General features: G+C 46.2%; 1 long non-coding RNA gene across 1 annotated transcript in view; it reads right to left on the bottom strand.

Annotated features, from left to right (window-relative positions):
* LOC129051488 (uncharacterized) overlaps positions 1 to 22,576 on the bottom strand; it is a 38,645-nt gene extending 16,069 nt beyond the window's left edge. Inside the window, exons 1-2 of the long non-coding RNA XR_010136868.1 lie at positions 22,306 to 22,576; positions 2,734 to 2,820 (exon numbers count right to left, since the gene is read on the bottom strand). This is a non-coding gene — a long non-coding RNA (uncharacterized LOC129051488). The remainder of the gene's footprint in view (positions 1 to 2,733; positions 2,821 to 22,305) is intronic.
* Positions 22,577 to 23,006: the final 430 nt, after the last annotated feature.

Raw genomic sequence — 23,006 nt, 5'->3', positions numbered from 1 at the left:
ATTTATCTGTTGAAATCATGACCCCTAAGGTGACGGTTTTAGGAGGTGGGGCGTTTGGGAGGTAATGAAGTCCTGAAGGTGAAGTCCTCATGAATGGGATTAGTATCCTTATAAAAGAGACCCCAAAGAGCTGCCTCCTTCCTTCCACCATGTGAGGACAGGGCAAGAGGGCATTGTCTGAACCAGAAGCAGGCCCTCACCACACACTGAATCAGCCAGCACCTTGATCTCGGACTTCCAGCCTCCAGAACTTGAGAAATAAATTTTCTATTACTTAAGCCCTCCCAGTCTGTAGTATTTTGTTATGGCAGCCTAAACAGACTTTGTTATGGCAGCCTGAACAGAGTATGACATACACACAAACACATGCACGCACACATACATATGCACAAATATGTAAGTACACACATACATGCGCACACACATGTGTACAGCCAGGCAGGGGCTGGGGGTCCCACTGCCTGCAACCTCAGCACTGTCTGCTGGTCTAGAATGTCTCTCCCTGGGCGCTTGGCTATAGGAGACAGAAAGGGGAGCCTGCACTGGGGTTTTAGCTGCAATCGAGGGCAGGCTGGGACACCAGGCCTCTGCCTAAACTCTCCGCAGGCACAGGGGCAGGGACTGGCTGAGGCAGGCACACAGGACTCCCATGGCAGGTGAGCTGTTTCTGGGGATGCCTGGAGACATTAGACAACTCGAAACTGAGTGCTCACCAAGGTGCAAAACCTGCCCAACCCCAGCACTACACCATTGCTCTACCCCATCCCCAGCTCATGCAAGAGCCCCCCAAGCAAGGAGCCCTCGAAACGTATGCTGACTATGAGAAGAGGCACCTGGCCCAGGAGTTTCCGACACTTTCCCCCTACCAGTCTGAAAGCCTCTTCCCAAGTAACGCGCACGTGTACCTGCTGCGTGAACCACACAAGAGCAGCACCACCCCAGCATCCTCCCAAGGCCCCACTCGGGGGCCCTGAGCGGGACCTGCCCCCCAGGAAAGCACCTCCTGAGGTGTCCTGGCTCCAAACCTGCTCTGCCCTGACACCCACCCCCCAGGCCAACAGGGGCAGCCCCAGGTCCCCACTGGAAGCTCACCCCTGTTTATGTCATTCCTGTCATAAAGACAGCGCAGTCCTGAGCTTTCTGGGTAGGCTCAATAAGGTGGCAGAAACACTAGGATGCCCCACCCTGCCGGGCTGATCCTTCTTACCCTTTATCTGTTTTCAAGCAGTAACCAGATGATGGGTTAAAGAGCTTGCCACACGCAGATGCTTTCTGAGCATAAATGCAGCCAACTACTGGGGACCAGGGGTAAGAAGGCAATTTAGGAATCCCCGAACCTCCCTGCAGGCAAGCCATCAGCCTGAAAGTTCAGGAAGACGTGCTAGCTTCTCCTCATCACCCTCTCGCATATTTCGTGGTGTCTGCCTGCGTGTTGAGGCTGTGCTGGGGATCAGGTCGAGATCTCAACACATGAAACCCCCACCGTTGTCCAGCAATGGACGGGCACAAAGCGTTCAGGCCTTGGGAGAGGCCAAGAAAGAGCAGCCAGGTCTCCAGAGTAGTGGGATCCCCACCTGCCCCAGACCCCAGCATCACCAGCTGCCAGGTTAAGCCTCCAAAGCTCCCTCGACCCGACCTCAGCCCACAGAACAGGGGTGTTGGGGCCCCTTCCACCCATTGCCTGCATCCTCACTCCATCCCCACTGGTTCCACAGGACCCATCCCACAGGGATTTGGGGGTCTGGTGCTTCAGTTTGCAACTCGGCACTGGGAGGGGGCTCCCTTTGAAGGAGAGTGACTCAGACTGGCTGTGACCTGGAGCCAGATACATTCCCTGGCCCACCTTGTCCAGGGCTCAGGTCAGCACGTATATGATCAGCTGCCCCAGCCACAGCCCACGTCCAGCCTGCAGCTTCTGTGAGCACCCAAGACCCTCCAACGAAGTAGAACCCAGAGGACACATTAACACACACACACCCACATCCATGTCATCTGTCTTATCTATAGGCCACACCCCTCCCAAGTCCTTGAAGACCACCACACAGCTCCCCCTCCACAACCAGGGCTGAGGTTTGGAGCTCAAGGCTCACATAACCTCCAGCTCACCTGGATGAACCTGCATAGTGTGAGGCAAGCCTGCACCCCTGGACCCACCACACCTGAGAGGGCCGAGAAGAATATGGAGCCTCAGCCCTTAGGATATGCAAACAGCAGGTTGTGTGGGAAAGGCACAGGCCCTCCAAGCTTCTCTGCAGAGGAGGAGGTGGGTGAGATGAGGCGGGGCTGAAAAGGGAGGAAAGGACAGAGCCCACGCCCACCCACAATGCACATGCCCAGAAAACACAGGCTGGGCCCCCAGTGTGGCAGTGGCTGGCTGGGCCGGGCTAGGCTGGAGACCCCTGGAACCCCTGCATCACCATTCATCCAGGTCCCCAAGTCCGTGTCCCCCTAACTCAGGCTGGCCTGGCCTCTCCCTTGGCCTCAGAAGGCCCTTTGGGTCTTGGCACAGCTGGCTCTGCCAGTGGGAGCTGGTGAGGAGGGGCTACAGTGGGCCTAGTGAGGCTACAGGGGACAGTAAACTAGGCTGGCAGGGTCCCCAGGCCTAGACATTACTCAGGGCGTTTTGCCCCCAGCAACCCAGGGCCCAGCAGACACCTCACCCTCCATGCAGCCCAGGCAGGGTGGATGCTGCTCTCTTCAGCAAGAGGTGGCCGCTTGGCCTGCCATACTTACAGGTGGACTTCACATGGGTTTTCTCATAGTTTGGGCAGTGGTATATGCTGATGTCGGGGGCTTCCTCCTCTTCCACTCCCAACACAGCTGAAACGAGATGTAACAGACCATCACCTAGGCACTCAGCACCCCCTCAACCACTTTCCATCTGCCAAGCTCTATGGAGAATCCCTGCTCATCATCTAGGAACGTAGGCCAGATGGAGCACAGCTGTGTAGGGAATGTGTTCCACCAGGAAAGCAGGGCAGAGGAAAACAGCTAGAGAGATGTTATCCTGGAAAGGCATCTGCAGCCTGGACCCAGATGCAGCATCTGGATATGCCCCACTATGAGGACCCAATGAATGGGCCATGTGGCAGGCCTGCCAGGGTGAGGGTCACCAATGCCCTGTCACCCAGAGGACAAGGAAGGAAGAGAGAGTCTCAGAGCCAGGCTGTCCCCATTACTTCACCAGGGGTAGCCTGAGGGGGCAGAAAACACCAGAGGCAGCTTGAAGCCCCCTCCTGAAGGCCACACCATAGCCACCAATCCAGCTTATCCTCATGGGGGCCATGAAGAGGCCCAGACACACGCCTAGCAGCCTGGCCTTGGGACATGCCCAGGACTCCAGACACCATGACCACTCTTTCCTCATTCCCTCCCTGGAGTTCCTCCAGATCCCTTGTAAACCTGCTCGGAGATTTAGAACAAGAGAGCTCCTCCTATGCAGATGGCAGGGCTACAGGCCTTAAGTCATCTGAGGAATGAAGACAAAGAGTATCAAAGTACACAACCTAAGGCATCAATAAACTTCTCCAGAAGCAAACTCAACAAAATGGAAATGCTTTGTTTTATTTTGATACCTTCTACTTTTTTTTTAGTTAAAAGTGACACAAGGCCAGGCCTGTGGCTCATGTCTGTATTCCCAGCACTTTGGTAGGACAAAGTGGGCGGATCACTTGAGGTCAGGTGTTCCAGAGCAGCATGGCCAACATGGTGAAACCCTGTCTCTAATAAAAATACAAAAAATAAATTGGCCAGGGCATAGTGGTGCACACCTGTAATCCCAGCTACTTGGGAGGCTGAGGTGGGAGAATTGTTTGAACCTGGGAGGCAGAGCTTGCAGTGAGCCAAGACTGCACCACTGCACACCAGCCTGGGCAACAGAGTGAGACTCCATCTCAAAAAAAAAAAAAAGAGTGACACGAGAGTGGCCAAATAAAACTGACCAGCAAATTCAAAAATGGACATTTCCCCCAGGAAGCCCCAGAATGTTGCTATGGGAGGGGGTCAGGGCAGCAAGCTACCTGGAATGGAGGATACAGATGTGCATGAAGCAGACTGTTTTCACTCAGGGCAAACAAAAAAAACAATGAACATAAAGACACTGCTGACCTTAAGGAAATAAAAAAGGATTATAACAGAATACTATGAAAAAATTATAGGTCAATAAATTATGTAACCTGGATGAAATGGAGAAACGCTCAGAAGCACAAAAACTGCCACAACTGACTCAAAAAGAAATAGAACATTTGAACAGACCTATAACAAGAGATTAAATCCATAATCAAAAAACCTCCCCCAAAAAGAAAACCCCAGAGCCACCACTAGTGAATTCTATCAAACATTTAAAGAAGAATAACACCAATCCTTCTCAAACTTTTCCAGAAAATAGAAGAGGGGGGAACGTTTGCTAACTCATTCTATGAGGTTAGCATTACCCCGAGTCCAAAGCCAGACAGAGACACTATAAGAAAAAAAAAACCACAGACCAGTATCTCTAATGAATATTGATGTAAAAATCCTCAACAAAATACCAGCAAATGAAGTCCAGCAGCACATTAAGGGGAAAACGCACCATGACCAAGTGGGATTTATCACAGGAATGCAAGGATGGTTCAGCACATGAAAGTAAATCAGTGCTTCAACCCCTGAAGCATCACATCCGACTGCAAGAAGAAAAGGATGCAAACCTGGGGCTCTGTCCTAGAGGCTAGGACAGCAGAAGTTGTGCTTCTCTTTCCTTCACCCAGGAGGACAGATCTCAAGTGGGTAAAACACAAGAAGCAGCAGGTCTCACCCGGCTCTTTCTCCTCAGCTGGCACTGCCCTCTGCCTCATTCCTATGTTCCCATCTCTCCCAATCCTTCCCCAATTCGCCATCCTTCCCAAGACACATTACACCATATTAACACAATGATGAAAATCCTACGTGATCATCTCAATTGATACAGAAAAGGCACTTAACAACATCCTTTCATGATAAAAACACTCCACAGACTAGGATTAGAGGAGAACTTCTTCAACATGATGAAAGCCATGGACGAAAAATTCACAGCAAACATTGTATACAATGGTGAAAGGCAGAAAGCTTTTCCCATAAGATGAGGAACAAAATAGGATGCCTATTCTTGCCACTTCTATTCAACACAGTACTGGAAGCTCTAAGCCAGAGCAATCAGGCAAATAAAATAAAATAAAAATAAATCCTGAAGTGAAAGGAGTCTGAATTGCAAAGGAAGATATAAATTTATCTTTACTTACATATGACATAATCCTATATATAAAATACTCTAAGGAATTCATACATAGAAAACCTTTCTATAGCTAATAAATTCAGAAGGGCTGGACACGGCAGCTCACACCTGTAATCCCAGCACTTTGGGAGACTGAGGAGGGTGGATCACGAGGTCAGGAGATCGAGACCATCCTGGCTAACATGGTGAAACCCCGTCTCTACTAAAACTACAAAACATTAGCTGGGTGTGGTGGCAGGCGCCTGTAATCCCAGCTACTTGAGAGGCTGAGCCAGGAGAATGGCGTAAAACCAGGAGGTGGAGCTTGCAGTGAGCAGAGATCACACCACTGCACTCCAGCTTGGGCGACATAGGGAGACTCCGTCTCAAAAAAAAAAAATTCAGAAGTTGTAGGTGCAAAAACAACACACAAAACCAGTTGGATTTCTATACACTAGCAATGAATAATCTGAAAATAAAACCAAGAAAGCAATTACCATTACAATAGCATCAAAAATAAAATATTAATATGTAAGAATAAATTTAACCTAGCAAGATTTGTACACTGCTGAAAGAGGTCTTAAAGGCTGCAAATAAACGGAAATACATCTCATGTTGATGAATTGGAAGACTTAATAGTGTTAAGACAGCAATACTACCTAAAAGAATCTACAGATTCAATGCAATCCATATCAAAATCCTAACAACTTTGTTTACAGAAATGGAAAAGCTAAGAAAACTTACATTTCCTGATTCAGAACTTACTACAAGGCTATGATAAAACAATGTGGCACTGGCATAAGGACAGATATATAGATCAATGGAATAGAACTAAGGCATCAGAAATAAACCCACACATCAACAGCCAATTGATTTTTGACCAGGGTTCCTAGACCATGCAATGGAGAAATAATAATCTCTTCAACAAATGATGCTAAAAAGTGGACATCTACATGCAAAGGAATAAAGATGGATGCCCACCTCACATCACAAACAAAAATTAACTAGAAATGATTGATAGCCTAAATATGAGCTAAAATTATAAAACTCTTAGAAGAAAACATTGGAATAAATCTTCTTGACCCTGGAATTGACAATAGATTCCTAGATATGTATGTCACCAAAAGCATGATCAATAAAAGAAAAAAATGCTAATTTGGATTCCATCAAAATTAAAAACTTTTTTGCATTAAAGGACACTATCGACAGAGTAAGAAAGCAAGTGAGTGACAAAACAGGAGAAAATATTTGCAAACCATAAATATCACAAGGGTATGGCATCCACAACATATAAAGAACTATTACAGTTCAACAATAAAAAGAAACAATCCAATTAATGAACAGGTAAATGACTCAGACATTTCTTCAAAGGAATATGCCAATGGCTAAGAAGCACATGAAAAGATAATATTCTCAGTCATTAAGGAAACTAAAATCAAAACTACAGTAAGGTATCACTTCACACCCACTAGGATAGCTACAATTTTTCTTTTTTTTTTTTTAAATGGAGACTTGTTCCATCTCCCAGGCTGGAGTGCAGTGGTGCAATATCGGCTCACTGCAACCTTCGCCTCCCCGGTTCAAGCAGTTCTTCTGTCTCAGCCTCCCAAGTAAGTGGGACTACCACACTTGGCTAATTTTTGCATTTTTAGTAGAGATGGCGTTTCACCTAGTTGGTCAGGCTGGTCTCAAACTCCTTACCTCACGTGATCCACTCACCTTGGCCTCCCAAAGTTCTGGGATTACAGGCGTGAGCCACCGCAACTAGCCAATTTTTTTTTAAAGTGAATGTTGGAGAGGATGTGGAGAAATCATGACCCTCTTATATCAATGGCAGAAATGTAAAATGGTGCAGGCACTGTGGAGAAAAATTTGATGTTTCCTCAGAAAATTAAACATAGAATTACAATGTGACCCAGCAATTCCACTGACAGACACATACTGAAAAGAATTAAGAATAGATACTCGCAGTGGGTTCTGTGGCTCATGCCTTTAATTCCAGCACTTTGGGAGGCCAAGGTGGGCAGATCACTTGAAATCAGGAGCTTGAGACCAGCCTGACCAACATGGCAAAACCCTGTCTCTACCAAAAATACAAAAATTAGGTGTATTTTTTTGTATTTGTGCCACCACAGGGTGTGGTGGCACATACCTGTGGTCCTAACTACTCAGGAGGCTGAGGCACAAGAATCACTTCAACCTAGAAAGCAGAGGTTGCAGTGAGCTGAGACTGCACCAGTACACTCAAGCCTGGCCAACAGAGCAAGACTCTGTCTCAAAAAAAAGAAAAAGAAAAAGGAAAAAAGAAAAAAGAAAGAATAGGTACTCAAACAAATCCTCGTACACAAATGTTTCTAACAGTGTTATTCACAATAACCAAAAAGTGGAAATAGCCCAAATGTCCACTTTCAGGTGAATGAATAAACAAAACGTAGTCTGTATATACAATGGAATATTATTCAGCCTTCAAAAGGAATGAGGTCCTGATACATCTACAATGTGGATGAATCTTGAAGGCATTATGCTAAATGAGAGAAGCATGACACATAAGGACTAATGCTGTATGATTCCACTCATGTGAAATGATAATATGTTTATAATAGGTCTATCCACAGAGACAGAAAGCTGACTAGTGGTGCCAGAGAGTGGGAGGAAAGAGGAATGAGGAGTTACAGTTTAGTGGGTACAGAGTTTCCTTTGGAAATTCAAATATTTTGAAGCTAGATAGAGGCAATGGTTGCATAGCATTGTGAATTTACTAAGCACCACTGAATTGTTAACTTTAAAATGATTAATATTATGCTATGTAAATTTTAACTCAATAAAAGAGGAAAAAAAAACTTGTCCCTGTGAGAGTGACAATGTCACCATGGCCTTCACCACCACCATCATCACCAACATTGCCACACCATCTTCATCACCACCTCAACCACCATCATCATTATCATTACCGCCACCATCACCAACATCACACCATCATCATCATCACCTCCACCACCATCATCATCACCACCATCACCAGATGAGGTGAGACAGGAGAACTGCTTTCACCCAGGAGGCGGAGGTTGCACCATCACCAACATTGCTACACCATCATTATCATCACCATCTCAACCACTATCATCATTACCACCCCCACCATCATCACCACCACCAACACCAAGAATCACCACACCATCTCAACCACTAACACCACCACCATCATCATGACCATCACCACCACCATCACCAACATTGCTACACCATCATCTCAACCACTATCATCACCACCACCATCACCACCAACACCACCACACCATCATTATCATCTCACCCACTATCATCACTAACGTCACACCATTATCATCTCAACTACTATCACCTTCACCACCACCATCATTATCACCATCACCAACATTGCTACACCATCGTTATCATCATCTCAACCACTATCGCCACACCATCATTATCATCATCTCAACCACTATCATCACCACCACCATCACCACCAACACCATCACTGCCACAACATCATCTCAACCACTATCATCACCACCAACATCACCACACCATCACTGTCATCATCATCTCAACCAGTCATCACCACCACCATCACCACCACCACACCATCATTATCATCATCTCAACCACTATCACCACCACCATCACCACACCATCATTATCATCATCTCAACCACTATCATCACCACCACCACCATCACCACCAACACCATCACTGCCACATCATCATCTCAACCACTATCATCACCACCACCATCACCACACCATCATTGTCATCATCATCTCAACCAGTCATCACCACCATCACCAACACCACCATGCCAGCATTATCATCATCTCAACCACTATCATCACCACCACCATCATCACTACCACCATCACCAACACTGCCACACCATCATTATCATCTCAACCACCATCATCACCACCACCATCACCACACCATCATTGTCATCATCTCAAACAGTCATCACCACCATCACCAACACCACCACGCCAGCATTATCATCATCTCAACCACTATCATCACCACCAGCATCATTATCATCACCAACATCGCCACACCATCATTGTCATCACCCCCACCACCATCATTGTCATCACCCCCATCACCATCATTATCATCACCTGAACCACCACCATCATCCTCCTCACTATCATCATCATCACCATCACCACCATCACAAACTCCATCATCACTAACTCTGGCTGAGCACTCACTCTGAGACAGGAAGCATGCCAAGAACTCTAATAGCATTGTTTTCCAACAACCCTGCAATAATGGGAATTCTTATTATTAGTCTTATTTATCAGAATATGGAAATTGAGGTATGAGAAGTGCCTGCCCATACACAGAATAGTCTCCTTATTTATTCACTGGGGATAGTACTGCCTTTGCCCTTGGGGCATTTACACATGCAAATGAATCCAGGCAAACAGATGGGTGGGCCTGGCCCAGAGAAAACACTTGTTAGGGTGAGCTGTTCCTACTGGTGCCCAATGTATCAGACTAACCCTGCCAGGCCACCAGGGTCTTGGGCCCCAGATGAGTGTTCTCTTCCACAGCCACCACAGTCCTGAGTTCTGAGAACAGAGCAAGAAGCCCAGAAAAAGATACTGGCAAATTGTTTTTGAAAATAAAAAATTCACTCTATCCTAGAATACAAGCTAAAATAAAGTCCACACAGTCCAAAGAGTCAAGTGTAAAAGAAAGGCTATTGGCTGGGCACAGTGGCTCATGCCTGTAATCCCAGCACTTTGGGAGGCTGAGGCGGGTGGATCATGAGGTCAGGAGATCGAGACCATCCTGGCTAACACGCTTAAACCCCGTCTCTACTAAAAGTACAAAAAATTAGCCAGGCATGGTGACACATGCCTGTAATCCCAGCTACTCAGGAGGCTGAGGCAGGAGAACTGCTTAAAACCCGGGAGGTGGAAGTTGCAGTGAGCTGAGATCACACCACTGCACTCCAGCCTAGGTGACAGAGTGAGACTCCGCCAAAAAATAAAAAATAAAAAAGCCATCAAAAGCACAACGTGAGGGAATACTTGTCTGCTCTGCTCTCAGGGTGCAAAGTAACTTTCTTTATAAAGAAACAAACAAAAATTGGAAAGGAAACTCAGCAAGAACATTGATGGATGAAAATCATGCTCCAAAACACCAAAACAAACTTTAAAATGCACGCTATGAAAAATATTTACATCAAATATGGCAAAGTGTTAATATTCTTCCTTCATGAAGTTTATACTAAAGGTGTCTTCCTAATAGAAGTAAAGGCCCAAAGCCAGGAACTGTACCAGGGCACAGCACTAGGACACGTGAAGAAGAGCTCAGCACAGAAGAGAGCAGGACAGGGCTGCAAAATGTCACGTGCACTGACCAGTGTCACGTATACCTCAGGTTCTCATCAGTGACACCAAGTTTCAGTCACATGCAAAGACTTTTGTGGGACCGGATGAGCTGGGAGCTGAGGACAGTCCCTTCAGCACCATCATTATTCATTTCAAAGACACATGTTACAATACATTGCCCTAGAGGGGAACCAGTTGAGCTCTTGCAGCCCAGAAATTAGACCCAGAATCCACACCATATGTCAGACCCCCCATCCATGTTGAGACCCCAAATCCACATCCACAGCCACATCCACGCTCCATGTCCATGCCCACATCCATAGTCACACCCATGCCCCACGTCCACACCCTCACCTGGCCCCCAGGCTGTGCTCTCACTGCAGCATCTGGAGCAGACGAAGCCACAGGATGACCTACACCACCCTGACCTGGTTCTGCCACCATCCCAGCAGGGCCTCGCACGCACATGGACCATCACACACCCCTACCTGCCAGGCCTTTATGGGTTGGTGCTGACCCTGAGGCAGAAGGTCAGAGGTCAAACCACCAAACTCAGAGTAGAACAGACAGACTGACTCAGTGCTCAGTTAGCAGGGCCAGCAGTCCCTGAAAAATGCCTGTTCTCGGGACAAGACATGGGGTAAGGGGTTGGAGACACCAGGATCCTCACAGGGCCTTTGGACAGGAGCCCCCCTGAAGGACTCGCTCTCCAGGCTGGAGGTTGGAAGTCCAAATGGGTCTCAATGGGCTAAAATCAAGGTGCGGGCAAGGGCAGCTCCCTCTGGAAGCTCTAGGGAGAATCTGTTTCCACCTCCTCCAGTTCCTAGAGGCCGCCTGCACTCCCTGGCTCCTGGCCCCTTCCATGTTCAAAGCCAGTGATGGCCAGCCGAGCTCTCACAGACATCACCCTGACTCAACCCTCCTCCTGCCCTCCTCCCCTCCTAAGGACCACTGTGAGGACACTGCAGCTGTGGAGACATGCAGGGCAGCCTCCCCATCCACAGCTGGGTGAACAGCCCCAACTCCATCCACAGCTTCCCTTCCTCCTCTCTTGCCATGAAACTTAAAGTTGCAGGATTAGGACATGGGTGCCTTCAGGGGCTGTTATTCTGCCAACCAAGCTAAGAAACACACCTCAGGGTGACCTCTGGCTCGGCATATGGACAGGCTGGCTGGGCCCTGTCTGGACCCCAAGCCCAAACCGAAGCCTGCATGAGGCCCCAACTGTGCCTGTGAGTGTAAGGAAGTCCTAGTCTCCTCAAACTCCATCCCTCTGGCATCCCAGGCTCCCTGTGATGTAGCAGGGACAAGGTGCCAACAGCCATGGTGAGCCAGTGACTCAGCACGGGAAGATCAGGTGGGGATCTGGTCCTCACACTTGGCCCCGCCCTCCATGCAGTGCCCACTTGTGTGGCTCCAAGCTCTGGGCCAGTGTCTGTTGCAGGATGCTCTGCCCTGGCACAGCCAATCCACTTATAAAAGCAAGGGCCCCTGCGGGCTTCCTCCTTCCAGCACCACCCACCCCTGGGCCACCCGCTGGGAGGATGAACTGGGTGGCACAGGTGACAGGCTTCACCTTGACCATGACAGCCGCCTCAGTCATCATTTGCTGCTTTGTGCAGGAGACCCCAAGAAACTGAGAGAAAAGAGAAGTGGTCACAGTGGGAGGGTCCTTCTGCTGTCCAAAAGAAGCTGAGTGAACCAAAGGCCTCAGCACCGCTCCCCCCCCCCACCACCTGGGTGCCTGGGCCAGAGGCAGGAGCTGCATCCAGGGCCTGCCCACTGAGGGGTGACCACCGGGCTGCCCCTCTTCCCCTGCCAAGGCTGAAGGAAGTGGACCCTCCACAGGGATCCAGGCCAGATCCCCTGCTAGCACTGATCCTACATCTGCATTGCCGCTCCAACCCCCACTGCCTGTGCCACCAACCGTGACAGTGGCCACTTGGCAAGTGAAACTAAGTCCCGGGGCTTTCAGCTTGGTTCTGTCACTAGCTGTGGTTATATGCTGAGGAGACAGCACCTAACTCCCGGGGCTGCTGCTGGGATCCAGGGCCCCGACTGTGCATGATCCAGCACACTGAGCTCCATCGGGGCCATCCTGTCCTCACAGGAGAGACTGTTTGCTGACACTGGGCATGTATTTTATTGCACCAGAATTAAGACTCTCTAAATGCCCCCTAAGAAATTACTTGGAAAATTGGCAAAATGAAAAAATAAGAGGAGAATAATAGCTACAGAAAAATGGAAAACATTTTCCTTGCACTAAAGCTAGGAGCACAAGACACTGAGAATCTGAAGGAGACTAGGTAACACCAAACCAGTTTACAGCATCCCAAGGCCATGTTAGTGGATGAGTTCATTATTTCAGAGACAAAAACAGGCACACGCTTCCCATTAACACAAAACCAACCTCACCTCCTCACTAATGCAGAGTGGCCAATTCCCAGATGTCCACGTGCTTGTGGGCTGTGGGTGGCTTTCCTTGCATCTCAGCTGGCAGATGGCCTATTGCGGGACTTTATGATCATGTGATTTAATACTTAATAAACTTATATATATATATATATATAATATCTATCTCTCTCTCCTATTTGTTCTGTTCCTCTAGAGAACCCTAACTAATACAAACACCATAGGAAATGTCCAAGAAAAAGAAAACTGAAAGGGGTCGGGAGTGGGGAGTGTAGAATTCAGACACTTCTAGAGGCCCCACAATTGTCTGTGAAGATCTCTAAGAAGCCTGTCTGCTCTCTAGGAAGGCAGCCCGCTCCCCGCCAAACCTGCGCTCCCTCCCAGGTGCTGCTCTGGCTGCCTAAGATCCTCAGGCAAGGGCAGCCCCAGAGGGGAAGTGGCTCTTCTGAGCTTTTCCCACAGGAATCCCTGCTCTGCAGACAGGACACAGTGGCTCTCTCATGAGTGACATGGAATTCTGAGCCCAAGCATGCCAGTGACAGCCCTGCTCATGGAGCTGTGGCCCTGCTGCAGGCCACAGGGCACAGTCTCCCATGGGGCCTTGAGTGGGCTAGGGGCTGCCTTCAGGGGGCCTGGAGGGTCCAGCACAGAAGCCCAGCCCTGGCCCTTGGCTCACACACCCTTCAACCATGCCACCCTCCAGACCAGGCCAAGACTGGAATGAGCTCCTGAACAGTACAACTGGATTGCATTCCTGGTTTCTTGTATTGTTGTTAAGAACATCCATTTAATGTAAACCATAATTTTTGAACCTGATTTTGACATTAAAAAAAAAATTGGCTGGCTGTGGTGGCTGACACCCATAATCCCAGCACTTGAGAGGCCGAGACGGGCAGATCACCTGAAGTCAGGAGTTCGAGACCAGCCTGGCCAACATGGCGAAACCCCATCTCTACTAAAAATACAAAATCAGCCAGGTGTGGCACATGCCTGTAATCCCAACTACTTAGGAGGCCGAAGCAGGTGAATCGCTTGAATCCCACAGTTGCCATTATCCCAATTAGTCTCTCAGTCTGAGTCTCTGCCACTTTCCTTTTATTCTCCCACCACTTTCCTTACTCATACTTTCAGAGACACCATCCTGACCCCCACAGCAGTAAGCCTCTCTTATATGGTTCTTATAACAACTGTAATTACGTAACCAGATGATACGTTCTTTAATATCCACTGTTGTACTAGAATGTAAATTCCATGGGAGCAGGGAAGGTATCTTTCTTGTAATCGTTTTATCCCCTACGGTCGGGAGTTTTAAAAGGCAATCAGTAAATGCTTGCTAAGGAAAGAAAAATGAACTGCAATGTTACACCCTCTCTTGCTGCCCTCAACAACCACCTTTTTACTGCCTAGGGCAGTATGCTTCTAACTGTTGTCCAAGAACAAGTGGTCTCTGCGAGTCTACCAACCAGTCTACAGGTAATTAGGTGATCTCAGAGGAAGGGACCCTTCAATGATTACCTTCACCTGTGTTTTACAAACTTGAACTGTCAAATAGTATTTCTATAATAACCCTACTTCTTTAATGAGTGAAAATCTCTATACCATAAACCAGCAGCCTCTTTCCTTTATCTTGCTTCCAAGTCTGACAATCAGAAATGTGTATCTTTTCCAGGCAACCAACCACGCAATATTTTCCTAAAGAAGCTAAATGTTCAAGAAAAAGAAATACATGTATGTTCAAAGAAAACATACATTTAGAAAGCCCCCAACAATAAAGTTAGCTCTCCACCAACTGACCCTAGCCCATGGACAGGAACTTCCAATTGTCTCACATTTAGGAGGATATTTACATTTTTTTTCCAACTTGAAGTATAATTGACAAAATTTATATAATTTAAGGTGTACATGATGATTTAATATATGTATACATTCTGAAATGATTACTACAATCGACACATCCATCATCACAGTTACTGTGTGTGTGCATGTAAAATATTAAAGATCTAAAAGTTGGCCAGGCGCGATGACTCATGCTGTAATTCCAGCACTTTGAGAGGCTGAGACAGGCAGATCACTTGAGGACAGGAGTTTGAGACCAGCCTGGCCAACATGGTGAAATCTCATCTCTACTAAAAATACAAAATGTAGCCAGGCATGGTGGCACATGCTTGTAATCCCAGCTACTTGGGAGGCTGAGGCACAGGAAATCTCTTGAACCCAGGAGGTGGAGATTGCAGTAAGCTGAGATTGTGCCACTGCATTCTAGCTTGGGCGACAGAATGAGACTCTGTCTCAAAAAAACAAACAAACAAAACTTAGACATTTAAAGTGAAAACAGCTCAGAATCACCAGGTATAAGGAAATCTTATTAACACGACAGAAAAAGAACACAACTAATTTTGAGACGACAGAAGAATGAGAACTTCAAAAAACGGTAAATTATTAATATCTAAAAAATACTTAAAAATTTAAAGAATGCTATTTTTACAATAAAGAGAGCAGGCTGGGTGTGGTGGCTCACACCTGTAATCTCAGCACTTTAGGAGGCCCAGGCAGGTGGATCACCTGAAGTCAGGAGTTTGAGACCAGCCCGGCCAACATAGTGAAATTTCGTCTCTACTAAAAATACAAAAATTAGGCAGGCATTGTGGCGGGTGCCTGTAATCCCAGCTACTCAGGAAGCTGAGGCAGGAGAATCGCTTGAACCCAGGGGGTGGAGATTTCAGAGAGCTGAGATTGTGCCACTGCACTCCAGCCTGGGTGGCAGAGTGAAACCCCATCTTAAAAATATAAAATAAAATGAAATAAAATAAAAATAAATTAAAATTGAAAGCATAAGAACAAAAGAGAACACTGAGAATGTTAAATATACAGTACAGTATGTTGGGAATCCCCAGGATCCTCCACAGGTTCAGTGTTCTCTAGAAGGACTCACAGGACTCAGCATACAGTCATTTTCATAGCTATGATTTATTACAGCAAAATAATACAAAGCAAAATGTAGCCCTGAAGAAAAAAAATGCATACTTGTATCTTTACAGGCACACACGTGTATACATGTATGTATAAGCACATTGTTTTTCTTCAGGGCTACACAAACCTGATCATGTCTTCCTTGTATTTTTTCATATTTTGTTGCTAGGGAGCTCAAATAAAATTCAGAATCCAAATATAAAAATACCATCAGATTTATAGCCTAAACCTGTGATGCCCTGCCTCCCTGATTCTAACCCCTATTTCACATTTACTTTTCCCATATGCTTGAAGTGTAAAATTGTGTATGTGTATATGTATCTGTGTGTATATATGTATACATGTATGTGTGTGTGTATATATATAAAAATGCCTGTGTATATAAATATACGCATGTGTGTGTGGGTGTGTGCGTGTGTAGTGTTAATTTAATTGGCTTCAAATTCTTGTTAAAATTGGGTCCCCCATATATAAATAATCAAGCACAATAAAGCTTTGTTCAACAATCAAGCACAAATAAAAGCTCTCTTGTTCCAGTTAAGTGTTAATTTTACCAACAGTAAGAGTGTAAATCACCAAGATAAGTATTATGGGATACAGACTGTTAGATTATCCCTTCTTCTGTGACTCTAACTCCTATTGTCAATTTCTAAAACAACTGTAAGTACTTACATAACAATAATTTATGTTGTTTTAATTGAAAAAATTCCTGGCATGCCTGTCTTTGATAAAAACAAATTATTCTTTTCTAATATCACTGAGGAGCTTTATTTAGAAAATGTTATAAGTAAAAAAGTAAAACTTATAACTAGGTTTTCCACCTATGCCTTGTTGACTTCTTGCTTCTAAGCACTTCCTTTTGCTGTCAAATGTGTTGTGCTTTATATAATAAATTGCAAGATCATTTTATATTAAGCATCATTTATTTTATACTGCAAATATGTTCCCCTCCCATTTTCCTTGTTAACACATCCAGATTTGGTAGCAAATAAGTAGCAAAACAAGGCAACGTTCTGCTTTCAGGACTCCTTTCTCTTAAAAAGATATTTAAACATGATCAATCATGGAAATTTTTCTTATAGGAATATGTATCTGTGTCCACAATTCAGAGATTCTGGGGTTAGACAGTAGCCATTGATAGCTCTGGCTTTTAATGGGCCTGAGGGGGCATTTCTTGTTATTATCAAAAAATTATGTTACAACTTTAACTACAAGTGTTTAAAACATTTATATAGGGTCCAAATTTAGATCCAATAGTATGACAATTTTATCATGCTTAAAAACTTAACTTTCTTTGGTCACAGAAAAAGCACCACAGTTTTGCTATTTTTTTTTAAATTTAGAAGAGGGTAGAGAAAAAATAACAAATCAAAGACTGTCGATTACCCCAAGTTAATAAATGTTGACATTTTTTCAAATATTTAAAGATATTAAATATTACAAAGAAAATGTAAATAGCTGTTTTTCTCTACCTTCTCGGACAACCACCATCAGACACTTTGTAGATGTCCTGCAAGACCCTTTGTATATTTAATATGTGAAGTTATACACATAAAAAATAGCTTTGAAACAAAAGCAGTAACAATCCTTTCCTTATTGTCTGTGGACTAGACTGCCAAAAGCCACAGGATTAGAAGTGCTAGTTATCTTACTACATTCACCATACAACTATTTTCATTAAGCCCTATCATGAAGGGCTTCCTTCATGGAAGTGAGCTCCTTCTAAAATTTAACCTCTGACTTCAATTAGACCAAATGAATACATTTTGAAGATATTTTTATTTTACTAAGAATTTTAACACTGTCTTTATTTCCCAAACATTACTGAAGTCACATGAAATAAAAGGCATCAGACCTTCTATTTTTTTGACAAAAAATTTGAGAGCTTTCATTTTCTTTTAAGCCAAGCTATTAAAGCTCTTTTATATGTACATCACATACACACCACTTCTAGACAGGAGAAGATCTAGCAGTTGTGAATTTTTCTTTCCCATTTTATGAACCATAACACAACTCCACAGACCACCTATGACGTGATTAAACTTTCTGATTTGTTCTGTATTTCCCTCTTTGGTAACTAGTCATTCTACTTTAAGACAAGAATTTGCCATACAAGATTCTCTCTCAAATAACATTTGTTTCCTTCGTAACTTTTCTTACCATAAATACATCTTCATATCCACAACTTTCTTTAGATCTCTCTCCCCTACTAATTTCTGATGCCTACCCAAACCAAAAAGGTCAGACAATGCAAAGCAAAACAGAGGAGAGCCTGAGATTTCGAGAGGGACCTGTCTGTTTAAAGTTCTTGGGGTTCCATGAAGAAAACAGGTTTCTCCTAAAATGGGGTTTGTGACACCTTCTGTTTTCTTTAAGGAGTCCCAGGCTGTCGCAAATTACCTTAGATCCAGATCCTCTCATGTGGGCATCAAGAGTGGCAATAAGACAAACCAGGGAAATAATTCAGACAACTGAGCAGAAAAAGAAAAACTTACTAAAGTCCCCACTCTAAAGATGGACAAACTGAGGCACCACGCAGTTTAAAAATTCATGTTCACATCGAGTTAGGCTCCACAGCTCTCTCTCACCATCCTGTAATTTTGGCAACTCTATGCCCAGTCACTGGTGCACCTGTACGGTAGCTCATGGTCCCCCTGGAGCTTAGAACCTGGGTTTCATTCCTGCTCTATGACTAGATAATTAAACAATTTTCCTCTGAATTTGTTGGATTCTAACTCTGTATATCTCTAATTTTATTAATATTATTCAATCTTAAAGGCGGCTGTGATGTCTTTAATCTTTAGAAATATTAAACCTATAAACAAAGGACTCTATGAAATTAAATAGTATTCAAATTTCTATATGCTTTAAAACTTGGACACAATGTATTGAGAAACACACCTATGAAACTGCACCCAATCAACTCGGAACAAAAATTTGGATATTATCTTTTCAATACAAGCTATCTAGTGGTATTTATACATATTCTTCCGTATATCAACAGTATCTTACATGCTCATAATGTCAAAAATAACTAAAAAGTATCCAAATTCTAGGCCTTACACATTTCTAAAAAATGATACAATATAGATTGTCTTAAAGCAGTCAAGAAAATGCATAAACTCCTAGAGGAATCAACAAAAACATAACAGTAATAATAAAAAGAGTTCACACCAAAGGTAGTAATACTAAGAACAAAAGAGAGCTCAACACCCCAGGTTCTTTGAGGCAAAAGTTATTAAAGCCTTGCTTTGGTTGTGATTCTTTGTCTTAAAACATATACAGCTGGATGTGGTGGCTCACACCTGTAACTCCAGCACTTTGGGAGGCCGAGGCGGGTGGATCACCTGAGGTCAGGCGTTCTAGACCAGCCTGGCCAACATGATGAAACCCCATCTCTACTGAAAATACAAAAATTAGCCAGGAGTGGCAGCAGGCGCCTGTAATCCCAGCTACTCAGGGGGCCAAGGCAGGAGAACTGCTTGAACCCGGAAGGTGGGGGTCGCAGTGAGCTGAGATCATGCCATCATACTGCAGCCTGGGGTACAAGAGCAAGACTTCGTCTTCAAAAAGAAAAAAATTACACAAGATTCTCCCCGCTTCCTTTTTCTCTTGCAAAGAGGTGGTGACGAATCAGGTTTGCTCATACAGATGACAACACTCTTGAAAATGGTGGCAGAGAGCTGGACACGGTGGCTCACACCTGTAATCCCTGCACTTTGGGAGGCTGAGGCGGGTGGATCACTTGAGGTCAGTAGTTCAAGGCCAGCCTGACCAACATGGAGAAACCCCATCTCTACTAAAAACACAAAATTAGCAGGGCACGGTGGGGCACATGCCTGTAATCCCAGCTACTCAGGAGGCTGAGGCAGGAGAATCTCTTGAACCCGGGAGGTGGAGGTTGCAGTGAGCCGAGATCACCCCACTGCATTCCAGCCTGGGCAAGAAAATGGTGGCAGAGAAATAAAATGAAGGGAATACAGTTCACTTAATAATCTCATAAATTACAATGTATCACCACCGTGACTTTTGCATAGCTCCAGACAAATACGTTAAACAGATGAAATGGCTGTTTGTTGCCAATATTCTATGTGATGCTTCATTTTTTGATTCCTCGAATAACTACTTTAAGCACATTAACCCATTTATGACATAGGCTGCAATTTTTTGAATTTCTGCATGAGTGAAAAATCAGACCTTGTCGACGACCCTGAGTAGTAGGATATAAGTAACTCTCTCATGCTTAGCATTCCAATAATGGAACGCTAGGCCTAAGTGGGTTAACACGAGCGTGAAAGCATAGTTATTCAAGTAACTATACCACCGTTTTTTTCCTCATCTCTAAAACATAATAAGGAACATGTTGTTTCAAAAACACAACAGTGCCAAGTAGTTTCTTTTTAACTCAGTTTTGGTTTGTTGTCTTGGCATAAAGAAAAAAAAGCGGAGAAGAAAGAATAGAAACATGAAATAGAAGCAGCAACAAAAAAAAAAATGAAGACGAACAAGATGAAGAAAAGAACATACAGACTGGAAAAAAGAAAAAAGAACAGGTGTGCGAAGTAGAAGGCCTATTATGATACCTTTTATCCCCTCCCCAATTCATGAAGTTTGAAAAAGTCCAAAACTACCACGACAGAAAAGCAGCAAAAAAGATACACAAATACTCACCCCCTAAATTTTGTTAAGAATGAGATAATGCTGCCACTCACGCCTGGCCCAGTCAACAGGAAGAGAGCACCCTGCAGAGATTGCTGGAGAAGGGGGAGGACTCCTCCTTTCCCTAGGTGTGCCTCCACCACTGCCACTGAGGCCCGCAGTATAGCACCCACAGGTTCCTCCCCACCCCAGTTCAGCTGCGCCCTGCAGCACTCCTACTCTCCCTTCCTGGCCCCCCGACTTGCTGCTGCTACCACCACTAGCACCGATGCCAATACAACCACTGTCACCTTCAATACAGCAACCCACCCTACAAGGTTCCTGCCACCTTGCCCCCGCAGGCACCCTCCTATCACTCTGATAGAGCTGCAGTCTCCATCACTGTCAACAATTGCATGAGATGAGCTGCAGTCACTACACAGGCAGGCTCCAGCGTACCACAGGTGACTCCTCCTTCTCCTCCTCCAGCCTGGCTTGGAGCAGCTAGGCAGGCAAAGCCAGAATAGCCTAGAATGAGATGCCGGGAGTGGTAGTGTTAGAGTCTCACCTTGTCATGCTGGCCACTGGGTGGCAGGAACCAGTTTCAGTGAAGGCACTCACACCCACCCTCCAAAGTCCAGCCTCTCCTTCTGGCAAAAGCTGGCCAGGAACTGGGACCTGGGGTGGGTGTGAGTGCCTTCGCTGAAACTGCCCCCAGCCAAGTGCAGCTGGCCAGAAATTGCTGGGCCCAGCGGGGCTGAGGGAGCAGGAGTAGAAGAAACTCAGACCTAGCCAGCCATCCCCCCCCCCAAGAGCTGGTTTCCGTTCCTGACACCTCCACCCACACTGCCCTGTCCCCACTGTCCCCCGTGATGCCCACTACTCCCTGCCCGGTAGTCCCAGGTGGTCTCTGCAACACAGAGCATGGAGGCGTGGGCCGGGGAACCACTGTGGGTGTGGGGGCTCTGCCATGCTCGAGAGTGCATGAACAGGAAGACATCATCCACTAGAGTCTGGAATTGAGAAAAGGAGAACGGTCACCAGAAGGAGGCCACTGCTGTCACTGTCACCTCTGCAGCCCACCAACGCCGTTGCCAGTGTACCCTCGACAGCACCCCTAACCTGCCCCCTGCCGCTGGAGGTGTATCCCCCGGATATCACACCCAACACACCCCGTGCCAGTTTGCAGGCACAGTAACCCCCTAACCACCCGTCCACAGGCAGTGTAGCACCGGATAGTGCCCACAACCTGACCCAGCTACGGGTGTTGCTGCACTAGATAGTACCCCAAACCTGTCCCTCACACATGCCCTGCCATGGTCAGCACAGCTCCTGATAGCACGTCCCAAGGGCAGTGCAGCACCCAACAATGCCCCTGAACCACCCCCTACTACCAGCATTGGAGCTCCAGATAACCACCCGCCCCCTGCCGCAGGCAGTGCAGCAGAATATAGCACCCCTAAGCCGTCCCCTGCCACCAGCAGTACATGTTAGTGCACATAACTTGCCTCCCCCAAACACCCCCACCACTGTGGGCAATGTAGCCCCTGATAGGCAGCCAACCCGCCCCACCACCAGCAATGCAACCCTGGAGAGTGCCCCCAACCAGCCCCCTATCACAGGCAGGGCAGCCTCTGGCAGTGAGCCCCAATAGGACACCCAATCCCTGCCCCCAGAGGCAGGCAGTGCAGCCCCGGATAACTCACCACTCTGGCCGAGCTACAGTGTCCGACGTCACCTCCAACTGCAGTGAGGCGAGCCGCGGTGGCGCAAGCTCCAGCCTCCAGCATGTGGCAGTGCCTCTCCCTTCCACTTGTCCTCCTGTCCCGCAGGAGATGCTCCCGCGGCCGGCTGCCCTCCTACAGCTCCACCCCCTCCACCAACCGCAGCCCAGTGCCCCGGGAGGAATCCGCTAGCAGCCCCTTGCCCTAGTTCTCTAACCCAGGTACCGAGCGCCACCACTGAAAAACCTGACACGACCTGACGCCGCCTCAGCATGCTTTATATACCGAGGTTAAGGCACAGGCAGTTCCTGGACTACATGTTCTGATTGGACGAGAGAAAAACTACTAGGCCTACTCTGATTGGACTTTATTTTCATGCTGTGATTGGTTGTCTTAAGGCTTGCTCTCATCCAATCAGAACATGATAATAAAGTCCACTCCAAGTAATCCTGGAGGTTTCTTCTCATCCAATCAGAACATGCAGTCCAGGAATCCTCCTGTATATAACCTCAGTATATGACTGCTGCTGAAGGGAACTCAGGCCTTTCCAACTTCTGCTCTGTTCCTGTGTAGAGCTGCTTAGTGCCAGGCTTAGAAGACCAAGAATGGGTTATCAGCGTCTGTACGCTGGATGCTGGGGCCGAGACAACATGGTCTCGCCTCCCTGCGGTTGGCAGTGGTGG

The sequence above is a fragment of the Pongo abelii genome, chromosome 15, assembly GCF_028885655.2.
Source record: "Pongo abelii isolate AG06213 chromosome 15, NHGRI_mPonAbe1-v2.0_pri, whole genome shotgun sequence".
NCBI lineage: Eukaryota > Metazoa > Chordata > Mammalia > Primates > Hominidae > Pongo > Pongo abelii.
This window is presented reverse-complemented; position numbering and strand designations above follow the sequence as displayed.